This window comes from Homarus americanus, unplaced genomic scaffold, assembly GCF_018991925.1.
Source record: "Homarus americanus isolate GMGI-L3 unplaced genomic scaffold, GMGI_Hamer_2.0 scaffold40565, whole genome shotgun sequence".
NCBI classification, from domain to species: domain Eukaryota; kingdom Metazoa; phylum Arthropoda; class Malacostraca; order Decapoda; family Nephropidae; genus Homarus; species Homarus americanus.
This window is the reverse complement of record NW_024735503.1, coordinates 1,417,862-1,439,933: the sequence shown is the minus strand read 5'-3', so window position 1 is coordinate 1,439,933 and position 22,072 is coordinate 1,417,862. Positions and strand designations below refer to the sequence as shown.

The 22,072-nt window shown below is 45.7% G+C and overlaps 1 protein-coding gene across 4 annotated transcripts in view; it reads right to left on the bottom strand.

Annotated features, from left to right (window-relative positions):
- Positions 1 to 22,072, bottom strand: part of LOC121871197 (GTP-binding protein Di-Ras2-like) — a 104,248-nt gene that overhangs the window by 73,653 nt on the left and 8,523 nt on the right. For all 4 annotated transcript variants that reach the window (XM_042373369.1, XM_042373371.1, XM_042373372.1 and 1 more), the window contains exon 2: positions 15,714 to 15,781. The gene's annotated coding sequence lies outside the window, so the exon portion shown is untranslated. The remainder of the gene's footprint in view (positions 1 to 15,713; positions 15,782 to 22,072) is intronic.

The window sequence follows — 22,072 nt, the reverse complement described above, 5'->3', positions numbered from 1 at the left end:
AAGGAGAAGGTTAGAGAGGATGCGATTAAGGGATAGGGGAAGAGGAGTGGGAGGGGGATAGGGAGAGTGGGAGGGATAGGGAGTGAGTGAGTTTGAATGGGTGTGTAGAGTAAGCTGAGGTGGGAGGGAGGGAAGGAGTTGGTATTTTTTAATCAAGGAAAAGAATGAGATGGATGGAATAGATAGATAGATAGATAGATACATAGATGGATGGATGGATGGATGGATGGAATATGTTTGTGACCAGGTGAGGACACTGATGTATTACGTGTTTGTTTAATCGATTCTATAACGTCACATACACAAGGGTTCACTGTTAACGATCTCTCTCTCTCTCTCTCTCTCTCTCTCTTTTTTTTTTTTCTCTCTCTCTCTCTCTCTCTCTCTACATCATCAATAAAAGCTTCACTGTCTCAAAACTTTACAATATGAATCTTCTTTGTTCCATTGTCTCATACTTGTATATTATAGCTTTAAAAAGCATATACGGTGATGGGGTGGTGATGGGGTGGTGATGATGGGGGTGATGATGGGGGTGTGGTGATGGGGTGGTGATGGGGGTGGTGATGGGGTGGTGATGGGGTGGTGGTGATGGGGGTGGTGGTGATGGGGTGGTGATGGGTGGTGGTGATGATGGTGATGGGGTGGTGATGGGTGGTGGTGGGGATGGTGGTGGTGGGGGTGTGGTGGTGATGGGGGTGGTGATGGGGGTGGTGGGGGTGGTGATGGGGTGGTGATGGGGGTGGTAGTGGTGGTGGTGAGTGGTGATGGGGGTGGTGTGGTGATGGGGTTGGTGATGGGGTGGTGATGGGGGTGGGTGATGGGGTGGTGATGGGGTGGTGATGTTTGGTGATGGGGGTGGTGATGGGGTGGTGATGTGGGTGGTGATGGGGTGGTGGGGGTGGTGATGGGGATGTTGGTGATGGGGTGATAAGTGGTGGTGGTGGTGATGGGGAGTTGGTGATGGGGAGTGGTGATGGGGGTGGTGAGTGGTGTGGGTGGTGATGGGGTGGTGATGGGTGGTGGTGGTGATGGGGATGTTGGTGATGGGGTGATAAGTGGTGGTGGGTGTGATAGTGGTGGTGAAAGGTTACAATATGGCGGCACTATGCCTCGGTGCCTCACTTTGTCCTGTAGGAGCTCAGTAAACAGGTACAGACTCGGCCAACCTGAAGTGAACATTTAATATGCAAAATAGTAACGTGATATGAGTTTAATGTAGCCGTGGCTGTGGGGAGTTGGGGGCTGCTTCCACTCTACAAGGAAGGTGGTGGCTCCCTCTCCTCCCTCACTTCCTCCCTTACCTCCCCTCCCTCCCTCCCTCTTCCCTCCCCCAAAAAATGGATAAGAGTTATGTAAGAAGTACGAATTTTTAAGGAGGTGGTTAGGTTAGGTTAGGTTAGGTTAGGTTAGGTTAGGTTAGGTTAGGTTAGGTTTCAGGGTGGAAAGGTTAGGTAGATTTTGTTTGGGTTATGTAAGCTGAATTTTCGCAGAGAGAGAGTCTTTTCTTCAACGCCATCATTCTTCCTCATTATCACCACCATCTCCAACAACAACAATCTACCCCTACCAGCAACACTATCATCACCACCACTACTACCACCACCGCAACTCACCATCCCCCAAAACGACAACATCCCCTCCCTCTCCTTAACTCCTACTACCACCACCACCACTGTTTCCCTCACTACTACTACCACCATTACCCCCACCATGTGCCAACCATCCCCCCTCCCCTAACATCTGCCCCCGACTTCTGGTGTGTTAGCCATCTATGCATGTGATTACTTCCTCATGTTGCTCTACAAACGCTGCAATGTCAACCAAGCGTCTGGGAAGGGAGAGGGAGGGGAGAGGGAGGGAGGTGGGGGAGAGGGGAGGAGGTGGGGGAGATGGAGGGAGGTAGGGAGAGGGAGGAGAGGTGGGGGGGAGAGGGAGGGTGGTGGGGGGAGGGAGGGGAGAGAGGTGGGAGGAGAGGTATGCAATAACCTCTTGCAACATTATTTTTCATCTTAGAATATGGAAAGTAGAAGAAAATGCATAATATATATAGGAAATATAAGGCAATATGCAATAAACTATAGGAATTATATAAGGAAGTTGATGATGATATAAAAAACACGTAAATGTACCTCATATATAAATACTACTCCATTTAACTATTATTGTATATTTTAAAGAGTATAACTGACACATATTTCTTAACATATATCCAACATTGTGCTACTTCCTCCTCTTCCTCCCTCTTCCCCTACCCTCTTCCACTTACCCTCTTCCCCTACCCTCTTCCACTTACCCTCTTCCACTTACCCTCTTCCCCTACCCTCTTCCACTTACCTCTTCCCCTACCCCCTCTTCACTTACCCTCTTCCCCTCCCTTCCCTCCCCTTCCCCTCCCTCCTTCCCTCCACTTTTATTTCTCCTTCTCTCCCTTTCCTCATTATCATACCCTATTATCCTTATCCCTCACCCTTCTCCCTCTCTCTCTCTCTCTACTTTTTCCCTTCCCTCCACCTCACTAAACCCCCCTCCTCCCTTCCTTCCCTTCACTTCCTCCACACCTCCTTCTGCCCTTCCTTCATCCTCTCTCTTTATCATCCTATTCGCCCCCCAGCCACCTCCACCCCGGCCACACCTCCACCCCAAAGAAAAACAAATAAATTAATTAGTTTGTGGAAAAAAATCAGAAGGAGTTGTCAGAACGTATTTTATTTCGACAACATTAAATTTATCCAGAATAACACTAACTGACTGACTGACTGACTGACTGACCTGAAGAAAGTGAAGAAATAATGTCAGTAATCTTGTGTGTTTGTGTTGACGAGATGACAAGATGATGATGAAGTGTAGTGATGGCACACACACACACACACACACATTATAATAAGATAATCAGTGGGGGTTAAAAATTATGACAGTGCGTGTTCCTTAATCTCCGTGTGTGTGTGTGTGTGTGTGTGTGTGTGTCGTCAATACCAGCATCCACACCTTTTAGTGAGCTGTACTGAAGTGAGTTAATTAAGCCTCTCGCCACCTTCTTTGTTTACATACACGAGGAAGTACTGCACTGGATAGCCTTAACTTCCCAAACTGTAAACCTGGGTGGATTGAGGGAATGAACAACCAGGTACAGTTAAGACAGAAAACGAGTGTTATTCCCACTTTGCCGTATAACATGGTGTTGAAAAATAGCCCGAGATAACCGGACCCCTCGTTAACCCACCCAGAAATGATTCACTCGTCGGCTTTTACATCCAGGACCTAGTTACTTGTGGCCCGGGAGGAAATGCGCAGGTGTGAATCGTTCTGTGTTCAGTTTTGTGTTGTGCCTCCAGCCTATACACTTCTCAACACAGCGATCCTCAGAGAATACCAATTGTTATGGCAGAGAAGGAGTGAGAGGGAGTGGGAGGAGGAGGAGAGGTAAGAGGAATGGAGAGAGGGATGCGAGAAGGGGTTAACAATCGCCTCTTTGTTCGGGATCACCTTCTGTCACTCGCACTGGGTCATGCCACTTACTCTACTTGATAGGGAAACACACACACACCCTGCAGCAGAGCCTCCCCCCCTGTGTGTATAATGGAAGGTGTCTCACCCTCCTCCGTCCTCCATCTATTGTAAGTAGGAAGAGTGGACACGCCCTCAGCCGTGGCACCAGTCATATGAGGCGCCTCTGTCATCCCGGCGACCACCGAGAGCTTTAGTTGTGTCTCATAACCTTGTTGTAGCTTAGGCTGGGTTGTGTTATATCTGTCCTTGGTTTAGCTTTGGTTGTTTGACTCCTATCATTGTTTTAGCTTTGCTTGTTTGACTCCTATCCTTGTTATAGCTGTGGTTGTGAGCTGGGTTGTGTGACTCATAACCGGTTTGAGCTTTGGTTGTGAGCTGTCAGGGCGCCCAGACAAAGTTGCATGATGGCTGCAAGATGAGGTAGCCACCGCGCTGTCAGCTTAATCACATCTCAATGGAAGAAGTCGAGAATTTTTCCGCGGACCATTTGGCTTCGGTCACGAGTATACAATGTTACGTGTGTGTGTGTGTGTGTGTGTCTGTGTGTTTGTGAGGTGTGTGTGTGTGTCTGAGAGTATGTGAGTATATTTGTATGTGAGTATCTGCGTATGTAATTATGTTGATCAGTCATTCGGTGAATCTCTGTCACACACACACACACACACACACACACACACACACACACACACACACACACACACACACACACACACACACTCAATATGGAAACAAGATCTGGAGGAAAGTCGATCGTCCATATCGAGTGACTTCGTGGATTAGTGATCACCAGAGGTCCTACTTGACATTGTCTGCCCACAAGAAGGATAATATCTCTCCCCACATATGACCATCCTAAAGTCCTTATATATACAGTAATACGACGAGGACAACTTCTGCTTCATCGTGTCCTGTGGTTGATAAGAAAGTGAAATAAGAGTCGTACCTTTAAGAGGCTTGATGACTCGTCTAGACACCTGTGTAATGATAAAATTTACTTGTGTATAAATCGTCGTTAGTCTCCTCTACCTGTCTGGGAATTAGAAACTTGTTTTGATTTTTAGTAACGATGAACTTGAACTTTGACCTCCACCCACCTTCTGCATCCTCCTCTCCCCACCCTTCCCCACCCCTCTCCTCCTCCCCCCCACCTAAACCCCCTCACCCCCCTTCACCCCACTAAAAGGGACAAGTCGGTCGCGTGTTGTATGATGGTCTACACTGTGGTTGTAGATTCCGATCGCGTTTATAGGAAATTACCATCATAATAACCACACAGACAGGCAATTGAATAGACAGACACACACATATACACACAGATAGACAGTTCAATAGATACCCACATATACACACAGACAGCCCCCATACACACACACACGTCAATACACCTCTGCCCCAGCTTATGAGGTATATAGGAGAAGCTGTAGGCATTACCAGAGTACCTCCAAAGGGCCTGGTAAAGCCCTTGAGGGTACGCTATTCATCCTCTTACAGTCAACGCCGCTACCTACCGTGTGTGTGTGTGTGTGTGTGTGTGTGTGTGTGTGTGTGTGTGTGTGTGTGTGTGTGTGTGTGAGCCAAGCCATCATTACGACACAAAAATAGCCACACACACACTGTCAGCTGGAGAAGGATGTTGTTGCGTGTGTGACCAACGTTACCTCACACACCAGCTGATGACTTCCGTGACGACTACCTCACACACCAGCTGATGACGACTACCTCACACACCACAGCGATACGACTACCTCTACACACCAGCGATGACACTCACCTTATACAGTTCAGCTGACGACGACTACCTCCTATACACCAGCTGACGACGACTACATACACAAGCTGACGACGATTCATTTCATACCCAGCTGACGACGAGTAATTTCATACACGCTGACGACGACTACCTCTACACACGTTGACGACGACTACTCTCATACACCAGCTGACGACGACTACCTCATACACCAGCTGATGACGACTATCTCACACACCAGCTGATGACACTACCATACACCAGCTTGACGACGACTACCTCCTCACACCAGCTGACGACGACTACCTCACACACCAGCTGATGACGACTACCTCACACACCAGCTGATGACGACTACCTCACACACCAGCTGACGACGACTTCCTCACAGAATAATTATTAAAAACCTAACCCATCCTAACCTAACCCATCTTAACCTAACCCATCCTAACCTAACCCAATCCAAACTTTTACTACCCACCAATCGTGCGTTAGGTTAAGTTAGGTTAAGATAGGGATAGTTAGTTATGGATAGGTCAGGTTAGGTCAGGTCAGGTCAGGTCAGGTTGGGGTGTCTACTAGTACTGGGACACACCTGGTCTTAGTGCTCGCTGGTATGGCAATGTGTTTGTGTCGTGTCGTCGGCTCGTGAAGTGGACACAGCCAGCACCTGAGTTAACATGCACTACCTTTCTCTATCCTCATTAGTGGGATGTATGTCGTAGTGTGTGGAGGAGACAGAGAGACAGGGAGAGACAGAGAGAGACAGAGAGAGAGAGAGAGACAGAGACGCAGATAGATTGACAGACAGACGGAGAAGAGAATGGAAACAGAGAGAGACAGAGAGAGAGAGAGAGACAGAGACGCAGATAGATTGACAGACAGACGGAGAAGAGAATGGAAACAGAGAGAGACAGAGAGAGAGATCGTACTCAAACATATATATATATTTACAGTATATATATATAAACACACACACACACACACAAACACAGACGTCACTCATCCTTTCTACTCTATCGTCCATTGACCTCAATAAGTCTCATGTACAGTAATTAAAACAACTAAGATGATCTACGACATTTTTTTTCTCGATTAATATTACTTTACAGTCCACCTTTTTACGTCAGACAGACAGGTAAACAGAAACCTCAACAAAGGGAAGATGATGATGAGAACGATTGATTACAGGTGTGATATGTGACGGAAAGGTGAGGAAAACAAGGGGTAGACACACACACACACACACACACACACACACACACACACACACACACACGCACACACACACACGCACACCCACACACCCACACGCAGTAACAGCAGCAATCTCCCCCTCATCAACCAGTCAACCATACGTTCTTCAACATCCTGAATATGGATCTTGTTTCTAATTGAATCATTAAATTTGGTCGCGGTCCAACGAGGCGTCTGGGAGGAACGAGGAACAAACCCTGACTCGTTTAGTGATGCAATTATGGTGTTGATTGAATTAGGGATTGTGGTGATTGTAGGGATGTGGTTGGTTGTGGTATTTGGTGGTTTAGGGATTGTGGGTGTTAAGGGATTGTGGTGGTTGAGTGATTGTATGTTGTTGAGTGGGGTTGTGGGATTGTGGTGGGTGAAGGATTGTGTGTTGTCGAGTGTGTGGGATTGTGGTGGTTGAGGGATTGTGTTTGGTTGTGGGATTGTGTGTGTTATTGGAGTGATTGTGTTTGGTTGAGGATTGTGTTTGTTGTGGGATTGTTGGTGGTTGAGGGATTGTGGTGGTTGAGGGATTGTGTTTGGTTGTGGGATTGTGGTGGTTGAGGGATTGTGTTTGGTTGTGGGATTGTGGTGGTTGTGGGATTGTGTTTGGTTGTGGGATTGTTGTGGTTGAGGGATTGTGGTGGTTGAGGGATTGTGTTTGTTTGTGGGATTGTGGTAGTTTATTTTTTTTTTCCTTTCCCACTCTCTCTTTTCACACACACACACACGATTAAAATTATTCATTCCTTGAGAACCAACAGGTGAACTTACTCCCAGGTAAACCAATCAGCCGCGTCCAAGAGTCCAATGAGCCAAATAGAATAATTATGTACGTCAGTGAACTCCTCTTATGGAAATACAATCTGGCGACCTTAAAGAGGACATTACAGGCTAATTCGGACACCCAAAGCGGTATAGTTCCTCCTGTCCAAAAACGTAAGACACAAGCAGGAGGGTATTATAAGCTACATAGGTAATCCATCACTCACTCACTCCTTCCATCCCTGCCTCCTTCCTTCACCCCCTCCTTCCCTCCCCCTCCTTCCATCCCCTGCCTCCCTTCCTTCACCCCCTCCTTCCCCTCCCTCCTTCTTCCATCCCCGCCTCCCTTCCCTTCACCCCCCTCCCTTCCTCCCTTCCATCCCCTGCCTCCCCTTCCTTCCACCCTCCTTCCTCCCCCTCCCTTCCATCCCTGCCTCCTTCCTTCACCCCCTCCCTTCCCCTCTCCCTCTCCTTCCATCCCTGCCCTCCTCTTCCTTCACCCATCCTTCCCTCCCTCCTTCCTTTCACCCCTCCTTCCCTCCCTCCTTCCATCCCTGCCTCCTTCCTTCACCCCTCCTTCCCCTCCCTCCTTCCTCACCCCTCCTTCCCTCCCCTCCTCTTCCTTCAATTCTCCTCTTCCCTCCCCTCCTTCCATCCCTGCCTTCCTTCACCCCTCCTTCCCTCCCCTCTCTCCCTTCCATCCCCGCCTCCCTTCCTTCACCCCTCCCTTCCCTCCCTCCCCTTCCATCCCTGCCTCCTTCCCTTCACTCCTGTCCTTCCCTCCCCCTCCTTCCTTCACCCCCTCCTTCCCTCCCTCCTTCCATCCCTGCTCCTTCCTTTCACTCCATCCTTCCCTCCCTCCTTCCCTTCACCCCTCCCTTCCCTCTCCCTCCTTCCTTCCACCCTCCCTTCCCTCCCCTCCTTCCATCCCTACCTTCCTTCACCCATCCTTCCCTCCCTCCTTCCTTCACCCCTCCCTTCCCCTCCCCTCCTTCCATCCTGCCTCCTTCCTTCACCCTCCTTCCCTCCCTCCTTCTTCCTTCACTCCTCCTTCCCTCCTCCTTCTCTTTTCTCAATTCTCCTTCCTCCTTCCATCCCTCCCTCCTTCCTTCACCCACTCCTTCCCTGCCTCCTTCCTTCACCCCCTCCTTCCCTCCCTCCCTCCCTCCCTAACTCATCTTTTCCCAGGACCGGAGGCAGTCTTTATTCCTTACGCCCATCGAGACTGGTAGAAAATATAAGGCTTTGTTCATCAATGCTCTTAGTCTTATTACTTACTGCTTTTGTTATGTATATATTTATGATGATCCGTGATTTTATTTTTATTTTTATTTTATTTATTTATTTATTATTAGAAAGATGAATTCGAAACCTCTCATATGATTCCAATATCTTAAAAAAAAATATTTACGATTTTTTTTTATGATTCTTAAACTGAGAATCACTAATAAAATATCACTTACTTGTGGAAAATATTATACCTGGTAGTTATGAATAGGTTTAAACGGCAACAAACATCAAGGGAAAATTCAACACTTTTTTTTTTTTCGATTGACAACAATTTTTTATTCCTGGATGACTGGTAGGTGATAAGATAATGGACTGGTAGGTGATAAGATAATGGTAGTTTATTCCCCTATTTTGAGTCCGTAGTCCCATTTGTGTACGTTTTTGTTCAGGGAGTAAATACATCCAATCAGAGGAAACCAATATGATAGTCCGGACCAATCACCTCGATGAACGCTGATGATAAGGCGCCAAATTAAACCAATCAACACGATGAACCTCTGGAGATTAACCAAACTTGACCAATCATCACGCTTTTACACCCTGACGTCCCACCAGATTCAACCAATCAGTGTCCATTATCTCCAATATACAGTTACTCATGGATAGTAGTAAACAGACAGACAGACAGACAGACAGAGAGACAGACAGCCAGACAGACAGACAGACAGACAGCCAGACAGACAGACAGACAGACAGAGAGACAGACAGCCAGACAGAGAAACGACCCGAGTATTAAGGAGTTCGTCTGGTAGTAATCAAGAGCATAGTGAATGGAAGAATGACGGTGAGGGGGAGAGGAAGGTGGGGGGAGAGGGGAAGGGAGGAAAGGTGGGGGGGAGAGGGGGAAGGGAGGGAAAGGGTGGAGAGGGGGAAGGGAGGGAAGCGGGGTGGATGGCTTTCAGCCATTAGGTGAGGGACTTAATCGCCTGCAAGTTAGGACTAGAGTGAAGGGAAAAGGAGAATCCTGAAGCTTGATGCTAATACGGTGTGTGTGTGTGTGTGTGTGTGTGTGTGTGTGTGTTTCAGATATTCTTCCTTCACCTTTAACATTAAACGTAACTTAAGAAAAAGTACAATAGCTACATTTTTTTTTTCTTTAAAACTGAAATTATATCCGTAAGCACTCCCCAGCACCTCTGGCACCCTCTGCACCCCCTCTGGCACCCCTTGGCACCCCTTCTGGCACTCTCTGGCACCACTTGGCACCTCATACTCTCTGCACCCTGGCACCCCCACACCTGGCACCCCTTGGCACCCTCTGGCACTCTCCGGCACCCCTTGTTCTCTGCACTCTCCGGCACCATCTCCCTGGCACCTCTGACACCTCCGGCACCACTTGGCACCCCTCTGACCCGGCACCCCAGCCCCTCTGGCACTCTCTGGCACCACTTACACCCCTGGCAGGTCTTATCTCCGCAGATTGCCACCGAAAATCCTATTAGGGGCTCAGTGTTAAAGGAGGGGGGAGGGGGAGGAGAGGAGTAGGAGAGGGGAAGAGGAGGAGGAGTAGGGAGGGGGGAAGAGGAGGAGGAGTAGGTGGGGGAAGAGGAGTACTGAGAGGGAGATAAAGAATATGAGGATGAGGAAAATAGGAGAGACAATTTGGTGGAAGAAGAGGAAAAGGAAGACAGACAGACAGACACACAGACAGACAGACAGACAGACACACAGACAGACAGACAGACAGACAGACAGACAGACAGACACAGTAGGAGAACATCACAATATTTACCTGGTGTGGCCGTCTCAACAACACACACACACACACACACACACACACGTAACTGAGTTCTTGGGTTTATTATCATACAGATGAAACCATTTAATGTTAACTCTTGACAGTCGGCAATAGACTCAGATAGACTTCCTTTACGAATAGATTGACTCATCATTCGTCTCAGTCAATTCTCTGGCTCAAGACTCACGGCTTTTACATCTAACTTGGTTTATTTTGTCTCACTCCATCTCCGACCTGGTTTATGAGAGAGAGAGAGAGAGAGAGAGAGAGAGAGAGAGAGAGAGAGAGACAGAGAGAGAGAGAGAGTTTATCTTCAGCGTGTAAGAATTTATTCCACCAGGTTCGTTTAGATATTTATTTTCCTTGTTTCAGTAATTTACTTTCATCATGTGTACCTGTATCTCACCGTCTTGCAATAATTTACTTTAAAGAACATTTATTTTATTTCCATGTTGCAATAATTTACTCTAAGGTGAATCCTCTTACAAAGTCGACTAAGGGAATACATAAATTTATTCCTATCTTGTATAATCTATTTTGACTAATACGTGTTCCATAATACATTACAGAGATTATATATATATTTCTTTCTTGCAATAATTTACTCTAAGGGGAATTATTTTTGTTGCAAGATTTGACTTGGGTTCCTTCCTTTAGCAGTAATACACTCTGCAGGGAATATATTCTTCCCCCATCTTGCAATGACAGTTAACTGGATAAAGCAAATATATTCTTCAGTGTTGCAATAATTTACTATGAGGAGAATTTGTTTCTCCGCTTATGTAACAAGTTCACTTTGCTATTGTACTTGTTTCTCCTTTTCTCCCAATGATAATCAACCCTGGTGAAAATAAATTCGTTCGTCTTGCAACATAATCACTCACACAAACAATTTATTCCCCCCTTTTCTTGCAATAATAACTTCAAATAAAATCACATTCACGATCTTAAAACAATTCAGTGTATCAAGTTCATCACACAGCACAGTTCTTCAGTTTCTCGACTTTGTGCTATCATATTGTGCTAACGATTAGTATTGTGTAGAATTAAAAACAAAATCAACAAAAGAAAAACAATAAAAGAATAACTGTAAATGTCAGGTAATGAAAAAAAAATAGCTGTAATGTTTTCGTTTATACCGAACACTAACACAATAGAGACTGGACCAATAGGCGACGTGGAGATGTTTACGTCATCGAAGTAGGGTTGCTTGTTCGCATTTGATTGGTCGGGAGAGGATGGACGAGAGAAAATCATAAGTAGCAGATAAATATATAGACAGTAAAAAAGATAAGAAGTATGATAGATGAGAGAGAGAGAGAGAGAGAGAGAGAGAGAGAGAGAGAGAGAGAGAGAGAGAGAGCAAATAAAACGGTAGATAGACAAAAAAAAAGAAGACTAAACTAACAACTACTTGAGGGCGTCGTTGAGTGGACGGAGCCGGGTAATAAGATCATTAGGAGAACAATTCCACACGGAGGAACAACTTGTTAAGAGCTGAGCTGAAGCTTCTTTACCGATTTTTTCTTTGACAACTTAAACAACAGTCAACAAATACTGAACTCTGTGATTATATAAACAATGTGAGACAAGAGGTTGATCTGCCGCAGTCGTTGACGAGATGCAGGGCATTCAGTCAGGCGAGGTCTGGCGGACCACCTGCCAGGGGCGGCATAACATCCGTCATATACATGTTGGCAGACCACCAACTGCTGGAAGCGTTCCATGACATCACCGTTAATGTTTGGCAGACAGAGGCAGTGTCTCAGGACCTCGGAGTGACCACCGTTATTTCTCACTTCAAGATGAATAACAGTTAACTGACTGTCGAAGGATCTCTCTCTCCTGTCCACTGCAGGCACTTGAGTGATCTTAGATCGAGTTGTCTCTCCCACCTTGGCAGAGGACGTCCCGGAGTCTCAGTGGGGACACTAGTGCAGGTATGAACTTTTTACTGAGACAGAAACAACAGAAGTACTTTGCCCTTATCGATCTTATCAAGTACTCTACACTGTAACAGAGATGCATTCTGGGAGAGGTTTTCTCAAAACTAGCTGCCCCTCCCCCTCCACATTATTTGTTCAATTATCCAACTGCTCCATTAGGACCTGCGAGGGCAGGTGGTCTCGGACGAGGATGTCACATTACAGTTATTAGCTTCAGTGTAGTGAAGTAGTACTGCCTCCTGACACCAGTCCTCTTCACAACGTCGTCCATCACGCCACTAAGGGTTCAGGTAAAGGCGTCTACATTAGATCCAGAAAAGATGGATCGGTTATCGACCTGAACAAACTTGGAACTAAAGACAAAACAACGGAACAACGTCTGCGTGAAGCAATCTTAGCCGATGACACTTTTTTTTGGTCATCGAGGCATCGAAGCTCTTTGGTCTGACCATTAGTCTTGGAGAACACGAAGTTGCTGAATACTGAAGTGGCTGTAAACCTGACCTCCAGTCATGGTTCACAGGACAATGATAAATACCAGAGGCCGAGGACCAGTCAGTGCTGCTGTTCTATCATCCCTGAGGTGGACATCATACTGTACAGGCCGCTGGACCGTTGTCGCCCCGGACGCACCATCATGGGTGTCTGGTGGCAGGATAAAATCACCACCGTGGAGGTGCTGTAAAAGTCACCATAACTTAACACCGAGACACTGGTAATCAAGACCCAGCTTCATTAGGCTGACCATGTTGCCAGGATGCCTTGCCTACCGACTGCCAAGATACTTCTTCTAGGACGAGCTGAATTAGGCCATAGATGTCTCGGCCGCCCACACAGACAACAGAGGGCCATTACCTCCAACAGTGTGGTCTCAAACACAACCTCCAACAGTGTGGCCTCAAACACAACCTTCATCATCGTGGCCTCAAATCAGGAGAGGTAGAGGAAGCTCCGAGACAGACCAGATACAGGCCCAGGCAGTAGTTAAAACAATAAAAAAGTAAGAAGCAAAAAAGTAAACAAAAGAGATAAATAACAAGTAGATAGAATAAGTAAACAAGAGACAAGTAAGTCAGATAAACAAGAGGTAAAGTAAGCTAGAGAAAAGTAGAAGTAATCAAAGTGAAGAAGGAATGTTTGATTACAGGTAAGAGAGACGAGATCACAGAGCAGATAACAAAGAAAAACCAATTAGCCGACGCGTATTGGTGGAAACAGCTGCCGGGGGACTATAACAATAATAATAATAATAATAATAATAATAATTACCTTTTTTGTTATTATTATTAATAACAATAATAATAATAATAATAATAATAATAATTACCTTTTTTGTTATTATTATTATTATTATTATTATTATTATGTGAAATATGTACTTCTGTAACATTAATTACCTGATTAAGTTAGGTTAGGTTAGTCTCGATCAAGCTAAGTTGCATTAATCTAAGTTAGAATAGTATGAGATGGACTTAAGGTTAGGTTAGGTTAGGTTAGAACAAGAACACTAATATTAAACTATAATAGAATGGAATACAACATTCACCCTTTTCTAAAACGGCCTCACCACGACCTTCATCCCCAGTCAGCCAACACATAATACCCAACAACTTTCCACCAGACATTCCGCCGCCAACTTTCCGCCTGTTGCGTAAGTCTCCCTACGAGGCGGAGGATCAAAGCCTGGCGAGGATTCAGGAGGAGCGAGAGAGAGTTTGCCGGCCACACAAGCTACCAATTACGTCCTCCAAAATGGCCACGATCCCCAATTTTGAGAAAGGACCTCTGGTAGATGCTCGGTAGGTGGGTGTGGGGTGAGGGGTATAGGGGTGGGGAGAAATAGGCCACGCAAAGAATGGGATTTACAGTTGAGGGAGGAGAAGTGTGTGTGTGTGTGTGTGTGTGTGGGTGTGTGTGTGTGTGTGTGTGTGTGTGTGTGTGTGTGTGTGTGTGTAGAGCAGACTAAGACTCAAATCTCGTATTTACATATCGGTTTCAAAATTACAATACTTGCATCACGGGGATTTTTCCCATAAAATTCGCCTGGGAGGGGGGGTGGTAGCGATGGAGTGGGGGGGTCTGGTGTGGTGAGAGGGGGGGTGAGGAGGGTCGGGGAGAGGTTGAGGAGGACGCAGGGTATATTAGCTTTAGCCTTAAGCTATAAAAGATAAATAACTTGAAGAGCATTTAATCACCCGAGCGTATTAACTTATGCTCCAACTTTTGAATATTTTTAATGAGGTAACTAATCACCTCTTAACTGCAGCGTTCAGAAGGGTTAGATAGATAGATAGATAGATAGATAGATAGCTAGATAGATAGATAGATAGATAAATAGATAGAGAGAAAGTATGAAGATTATATTTACTGAGAGAAGAAAAGTCATGTAAAGGGATAAAAAAGAATGAAAGAGAAGCATATAACGACACAGACAGACAGACAGACAGACAGACAGACAGACAGACAGGCAGACAGACAGACAGAGGTGTAAAAGAGAATATCGTTTGCAAGCTTCTAAGTATCGGATTTTTTTTTTTTAGAAATACTATAAAACATTTTGAATGAGGTAGATTATATCTTTATGCGTGTGTGTGTGTGGTGTGCGGGTAAAAAGTGTTGGGTGTGGGTGTGTGTGTGTGTGTGTGTATGTGAGTGTGTGGGTGTGTGTGTGTGTGTGTGTATGTGGGTGTGTGTGAGTGGGGGGGGGTTAATAACTTTTGAATGTATATTGTAAAAAATCCCCCCTCCCCCTCGACACTACCAGGCGTATCATTACAACAACAACAACAACAACAACAACAACAACAACACCAACAACAATAACAATAACAACAATTCTCTCTCTTGCACACAAATTTAAGTCATCATGATAATAAAAAAACACATGACGCATTTTTCTTTATTAATCATCATCATCATCAATAATAATAATAATAATAATAATAATAATAATAATAATAATAATAATTCCTTGTCCAGTACGATAACAGCCTCGTCAGTCTTGGCATCATCGCACCACCACCACCACCACTACTACTAAAATATAATGGAGGTGAGGTGTACAGCACGGCGCCTGTCCACCATCCCTCGCTAAACACCAGCTTATGAGCCATTATTGTCCACCTCTCTCTCTCTCTCTCTCTCTCTCTCTCTCTCTCTCTCTCTCTCTCTCTCTCTACTCTACCAGCACTTCACCAATGGGTCATCATTATGGAGCCAGATGTGATGAGTCATGGGAACCTTCTGGAGAACATCTGAGTGAGTGTGGGGAAAAGGACCTGACGACGCCTACCTCCTCCCGTCGGCAGAGGCAGTTTACCCGTGACGTGGGCTGTGTGAGAGGTGTGGGTTGTGTGAGAGGTGTGGGTTGTTAGAGTAAGTGATGTGGGTTGTAGTTCATTTATAGAAGAGAACTAAAATCATAACATCATCTCGGATAAAACAACACTGATGAACAGGTAAGACTTACAGGTGAACGAAGATGCCACGGGACAGGTGAGGAGGCAGTGGAGGGGTGAGGGAGCCAGCCGTCCTGCTCTGTAAATTAAATGCATTGTGTTAATAACTGCATCAGCAAGCTCTATGAATATTAAATCTTACTCACTCGCTCACACTCACTCTGTAACTAGTTTAACGCTTGTTGTCGCTTAGCACTAACGCACTCGCTCACTCTCTAACTCGTTAACGATTCGCTTCTAACACTTAAATTTTAACTATTAATCAACACTAAATGTCATAATGAAATGGAATGGGATAGAAAGTGACCTTAAATGTGGTTTATTGAAGAACCCAACCCAACCCAACCCAACTAGCCAACCAAGGAATATCAAAAAGCAACCCAACAACCCAACCCAGCAGCAAAGAGTCAACCCAACCCAACAGCAACCCAACCCAGCAACCCAACCCAACTTCCTCAGCACCCAGAATAAAGTAAATCCAACACACACACACACACACACACACACACACACACACACACACACACACACACACAAAACACTGGACGGCGTCATAACCAGACCACAGCCCAACAAGTTACTCAATGACTACAAAGCTTTAAACTCGTCCCTGTTAAATACACAATCAGCGGGATTTGGGAGCGTATCATAGAGACCTGAACGAGCGTAAATAAATATTCCTACACAGAGAGAGAGAGAGAGAGAGAGAGAGAGAGAGAGAGAGAAAACAATGGTTGCTCTACACACGCGACCTCGTCTGTGTGTGTGTGTGTGTGTGTGTGTGTGAGGTGCTACATATAGTCGAATATAGTTTGATGGAGTCGTCATGTCTGTCTGTCTGTCTGTCTGTCTGTCTGTCTATTCCACTTGACCTGATAGAAGCGCCTTGATGGAAAGAGGTAATGATGTCCGTGACCTTAACGATGTGACCCAGTGACCTTAACGATGTGACCCCGTGACCTAGATAACCGCTGTATGTGTCCGTGTGTCTGTCTTGTGTCTACGAGTGGCACATGGCGGGTATTGTTATGTACCCCATTTACTATGTCATCGATAATTAGAGGGAGGGAGGGGGAGGGGTGAGATATCCAGGGGTTCTCTCTCACTTGTGGCTGCAGTGAGACATCCATTATCTCTCATCTCTATGTTCTCTCATCTCTATGTTATCTCTAAGTCATCATAAGAGAATCATCACTACTAACAAGATAACAGAAGATAACAGCAGCAGCAGCAGCGATAACAGCAGCTGTGGTAGTGTTGCAACAACTGCTGCAACACTACCTGCAACAATCACATCTGCATCATCACCAACACAAACAGCAACACGATCATCAACAGCAACATAAATACGAACAACAACAACAGCTGACACATAAGAGGCTGATACATACGAGGTTGACACATACGAGGTTGACACATACGACGCGGACACACAGGTGGCGGACACACAGGTGGTACTCAGTGTGTGGGAGTGGCAGAGAACTTTCATTTGTGTAGGTTATGACATGTATGGTGGCAGACCCTCCTCCCTGCCTCCCTGCCTGCCTCCCTGCCTGCCTGCCTCCCTGCCTCCCTGCCTGCCTCCCTCCTCCTGCCTGCCTGCCTCTTCCCCACCCGGCGCCTGCTGATTCTCACCTAACCTAACTTTAAGGATTAGTTTGCCTCCTATACACCTCCCCACAGGTTTCTATTACGCAGAAGTAGAGCAGTGAGGAGGGAGGGAGAAGAGCAGTGAGGAGGAGGGAAGTAGAGCAGTGAGGAAGGGAGGAGGCAGTGAGGAGGAGGAAATAGAGCAGTGAGGAAGGAGGAATAGAGCAGTGAGGGAGGGAGGGAAGTAGAGCAGTGAGGAAGGGAGGGAATGGGAAAGGAGGGAGGGAGGGAGCAGAGCAGTGGGAGGGAAGGAAGGAGAAGAGGAGGGAGCAGAGCAGGAGGGAGAGGGAAGAAGAGGAGGGAGGTGAGAGCAGGGAGGGAGGGGAGGAAGGGAGGGGCAGGAGCAGAGAGGGGAGGGAGGGGTAGTAGAGCAGGGAGGGAGGGAAGTAGAGCAGAAGTTCAGTGAGGGGAGGGAGGGAGAGAGAGGAGCAGAGCAGGGAGGGGAGGGAGGAAGCAGGAGCAGGAGGGGAGGAGGGAAGTAGGGAGCAGTGAGGAGGGAGGGGAAGAGAGAGGGAGGGAAGCAGAGCAGAGGGGAGGGAGGGAAGTAGAGCAGGAGGAAGGGAGTAGAGAAGAGGGGAGGGAGGGAGAGGAGGGAGAGGGAGGAAGCAGAGCAGGAGGGAGGGGAGGGGAAGTAGAGAAGGGGAGGGAGGAAGGAGGAGGGAAGTAGAGCAGGAGGAAGGAGGGAAGAGCAGTGAGGAAGGGAGGGAAGTAGACCAGGAGGGGAGGGAGGGAGTAGACCAGTAGGGACCAGGGAGGGGAGGAAGTAGAGCAGTGAGGAGGAGGGAGAGAGCAGTGAGGAAGGGGGGCGGAGCAGGAGGAAGGAGGAAGTAGAGCAGGAGAGGAGGGAAGGCCAGTGAGGGAGGGAGGGAAGTAGCAGTGAGGGAGGGGGAAGGGAGGGAGGGGAGGAGGTGAGGAGGGAGAGGGGAGGAGGCAGGTTCACGCCTGGGTGGAGGTTTACTTGAGTGTTTATTACTGTTTGTGTTGTGTTGTGTGCTAGGCTGGTGTATTTCTCGCTTTCCTTCAGCAAATTGATCTTCCTAATTATTTGTTTTATATTTGTTTTGTTTTCTTATTGTCTTCTTCTCCTCCACACACACACACACACACACACACACACACACATACACACACACACACACACACACACACACACACACACACACACACACCGGGGGAGGATATTTGTTTAACGCAATATAGACGCATTATAGGATTACACGTAAGGCAAGTAGACTGAGCAATTGACTTAGTTAAATATGCATCAACAAATTACCAGAGGAATAAGCTGATAGTAAGCTGAGAATTATCATCAGGAAATAAGCTGATAGTAAGCTGAGAATTATCATCATGAGAAATAAGCTGATAGTAAGCTGAGAAATATCATCATGAGAAATAAGCTGATAGTAAGCTGAGAATTATCATCTTTGAATCATGAAAGTAAAATAGTAATAATAATATTGACTTTCTTTCCTGAATTACGTACAGGAGGTGAATAATGCAGTAGTTCGATTTAATTTATGAAGGTAAGAGTGTGTAGGTTTTTCTGATGTAGTGTTGGGTGGTCAGTCAGGTGTTTCTAGTACACCTAAGGAGGTTTGATTCACTATCATCTTTAATTAAGGTATAGTTAGGTGCCTTTTCACCTTCTCACACCTGCAGTTACATGAGAGAGCCTTAACACACACAAACACACTCGAGACGCCAACCAGGTGTCGTAGCTCAAGTAAATCAACAGACTGCTCTCAAGTTCAGTTAGGAGGATCACTTTACGTCCCAACCTTTTACGGGAGAATCCAACTCTTTACGTACGAGTGTTTTAAGACGAACACCAGCTTGTGCCTGATAACGTGAGAAGGTGAAGCCGAGATGATTGTGGAATACGAGGAGGATCTACGAGGCTCTTGAGTCCAGGGAAAATCTCTTGTAAGACTCCCTAAGATCTTTTTAAGTTAAGGAAGTGAAGAGTTCTTGAGTTATAGGAGAGGGGGGTCTGTGGCAACACCACCGGCCTGAATTTTATTTGTTGTTACTTAAACTGTAGGGTTTGGTTTGGTTTGGTTTGGTTAGATTTGGTTTGGTTTGGTTTGGTTTGGTTTGGTTTGGTTTGGTTTGGTTTGGTTTGGTTTGGTTAGATTTGGTTTGGTTTGGTTTGGTTTGGTTTGGTTTGGTTTGGTTTGGTTAGATTTGGTTTTGGTTTTGGTTGGTTTGGTTTGGTTTGGTTTGGTTAGATTTGGTTTGGTTTGGTTTGGTTTGGTTTGGTTTGGTTTGGTTAGATTTGGTTTGGTTTGGTTTGGTTAGATTTGGTTTGGTTTGGTTTGGTTTGGTTTGGTTAGATTTGGTTTGGTTTGGTTTGGTTTGGTTTGGTTTGGTTTGGTTTGGTTTGGTTTGGTTTGGTTTGGTTTGGTTTGGTTTGGTTTGGTTTGGTTATGATTAAGTTCGGAAAGATTAGAAATGTTAAGGTTAGATTTTGTGTTGGAAACTTATTAAGACCCGAAGGAACCTCTCACACACACACACACACACACACCCACACACACACACACAATTTTATTACCAACTTGTGCCTTTGGTCGAATATGTTTTTTCAGACCATCGATGCATATGTTATTGTTATTGAAGAAAGCGGGGCGCGGTGTGTGTGAGTGTGTGTGTGTGTGTGTGTGTGTGTGTGTGTGTGTGTGTGTGTGTGTGTCTGCCATCCCTGCCACAGAATAAGCAGAAACCAATCTTCCCCCATCTGTTTAAGTCTAGGTGTTGTCTGTGTTTGTTTGTTTGTATTATAGGAAGAGTCATTCGTGGCAGTGTTTGTTTGTTTTGTTTATATTAACGTTAGAACCATAAGTGCTAGTATTTGTTTGTTTTTGTTTGTGTTTCACGGAAAGTCATTTGTGGCTGTGTTTGTTTGGTCTAAAGTGAGAGCTATTATCCCCAGCATGTGTTTGTTTTGTCTTTGCTGGGTTATATCTGCTGCTTATTTCTACCTTCCAGTATAAGAATAATTGGCCAACATGCGACAAAAACATAATATAGATCATTAATTAATATCCCGTAATAGTTGTCAGTAGGCAAGATCAACCTCAGTGTTTTGATATGCCGTAACAATCCTCGTTTTGGCTGGGAAATAATATATATTAAAGTTTTTTAAGTTTTAGTTTTTTACAGGTTTTTAACGGATTTTAAGTTTTTGCAGTTTTTTAACGGATTTTTTTCAGTTTTTAACGGATTTTTAACGGATTTTTAACGGATTTTTACAGTTTTTACAGTTGTGTCGGTTTTTTATTTGCATATTCTATTTATTTTATTTTTTTCGCCCGTGTTATGATATACGGTAAAGGTCATGGGCATTGAGTTTGATTATTTTTTTATTTTTTTATTTTTCTGTTTAATAGTTCAGTATTTTATTAGAGTTGTTAAAAAGTTGTTATAACGTAGGTTTGGTTTGTTGTTTGTGAGGTGTGGCTAAGGGGTGGTTGTGAGTGAGGGAGGTGTGGTGATGTGAGTGAGGGAGGTGTGGCTAGGGGTGGTTGAGGAGGAGGTGTGGTGTTGTGAGTGAGGAGGTGTGGTGTTGAGGGGGAGTGTGGTGTTGTGAGTGAGGAGGTGTGGTGTTGTGGTGTTGTGAGTGAGAGAGGTGTGGTGTTGTGAGGAGGGGTGTGGTGTTGTGAGTGAGGGAGGTGTGGTGTTGTGAGTGGGGAGGTGTGTTGGGAGTGAGGAGGTGTGGTGTTGTGAGTGAGGGAGGTGTGGTGTTGTGAGGTGAGTGAATCAGGATCCAACATTGTGCTCTAAAAGTCGTCCCAACTGGTCGATGCGCCCCATTATTTTTTCTTCCTCTTCTTCTCGCTTTGTGATTTCACGGTGGGCTGAACACACACACACACACACACACACACACACACACACACACACACACACACACACACAGAGGGTTACACTGCTGGTCGTTGAATAATTCCACATCCATCATAGACTCGAATAGAAAGATCACTCATGAGAAAATTAGGATAATTTTCTTCCATGACTGCACCTGTGTACATCAAATCCTCCTCCTCCTCCTCCTCCTCCTCCTCCTCCTACCCCCACCACCGATGAAACTTCCATTAACTCTATTTGTGTGAAAAACTAAAGATGTGGCGAAGCAGGAAGGGTCTTAGGATACGAGTAAGCTCCATCACAGTGAGAGAAACGTCCTTAAAAGAGGACCTCAGCGCCCTAGGGCTCCTCAACACACAGGGGAGAAGCACAACAGGAGAGGAAGGGCTTCTTTCAGGGTTTTTTTTTATGGCTGCTAAAAGTACACACACACACACACACACACACACACACACACACACACACACACACACACTATAATGAACCTGTCGTTACGAGCTAGCCAGGCAGTATCGTACGTGCCCTAAACATACTGTGGAAAAGGGGAATAAAATATAAGTTGAAATAGATAAAAATATTTGAGGGATACATTGTGTCTCCCAGTCCATGTGAAGATTTCTCACGTACCCTGGACTAAGGAGGAAGGAGGAATAAGAGGGGGAAGGACGGGAAGGACGGGAAGGACGGGAAAAAAGAGGAAGGGGATTTTTGCCTGTGAGTTAAAAGTTTAATACCATTCGTTGTGACAGAAATTCGTGTTGTGGGATTACAGGTATATTGACGTGTGTGTGTGTGTGTGTGTGTGTGTGTGTGTGTGTGTGTGTGTGTGATTCAATTTGTATGAGATCGAAAC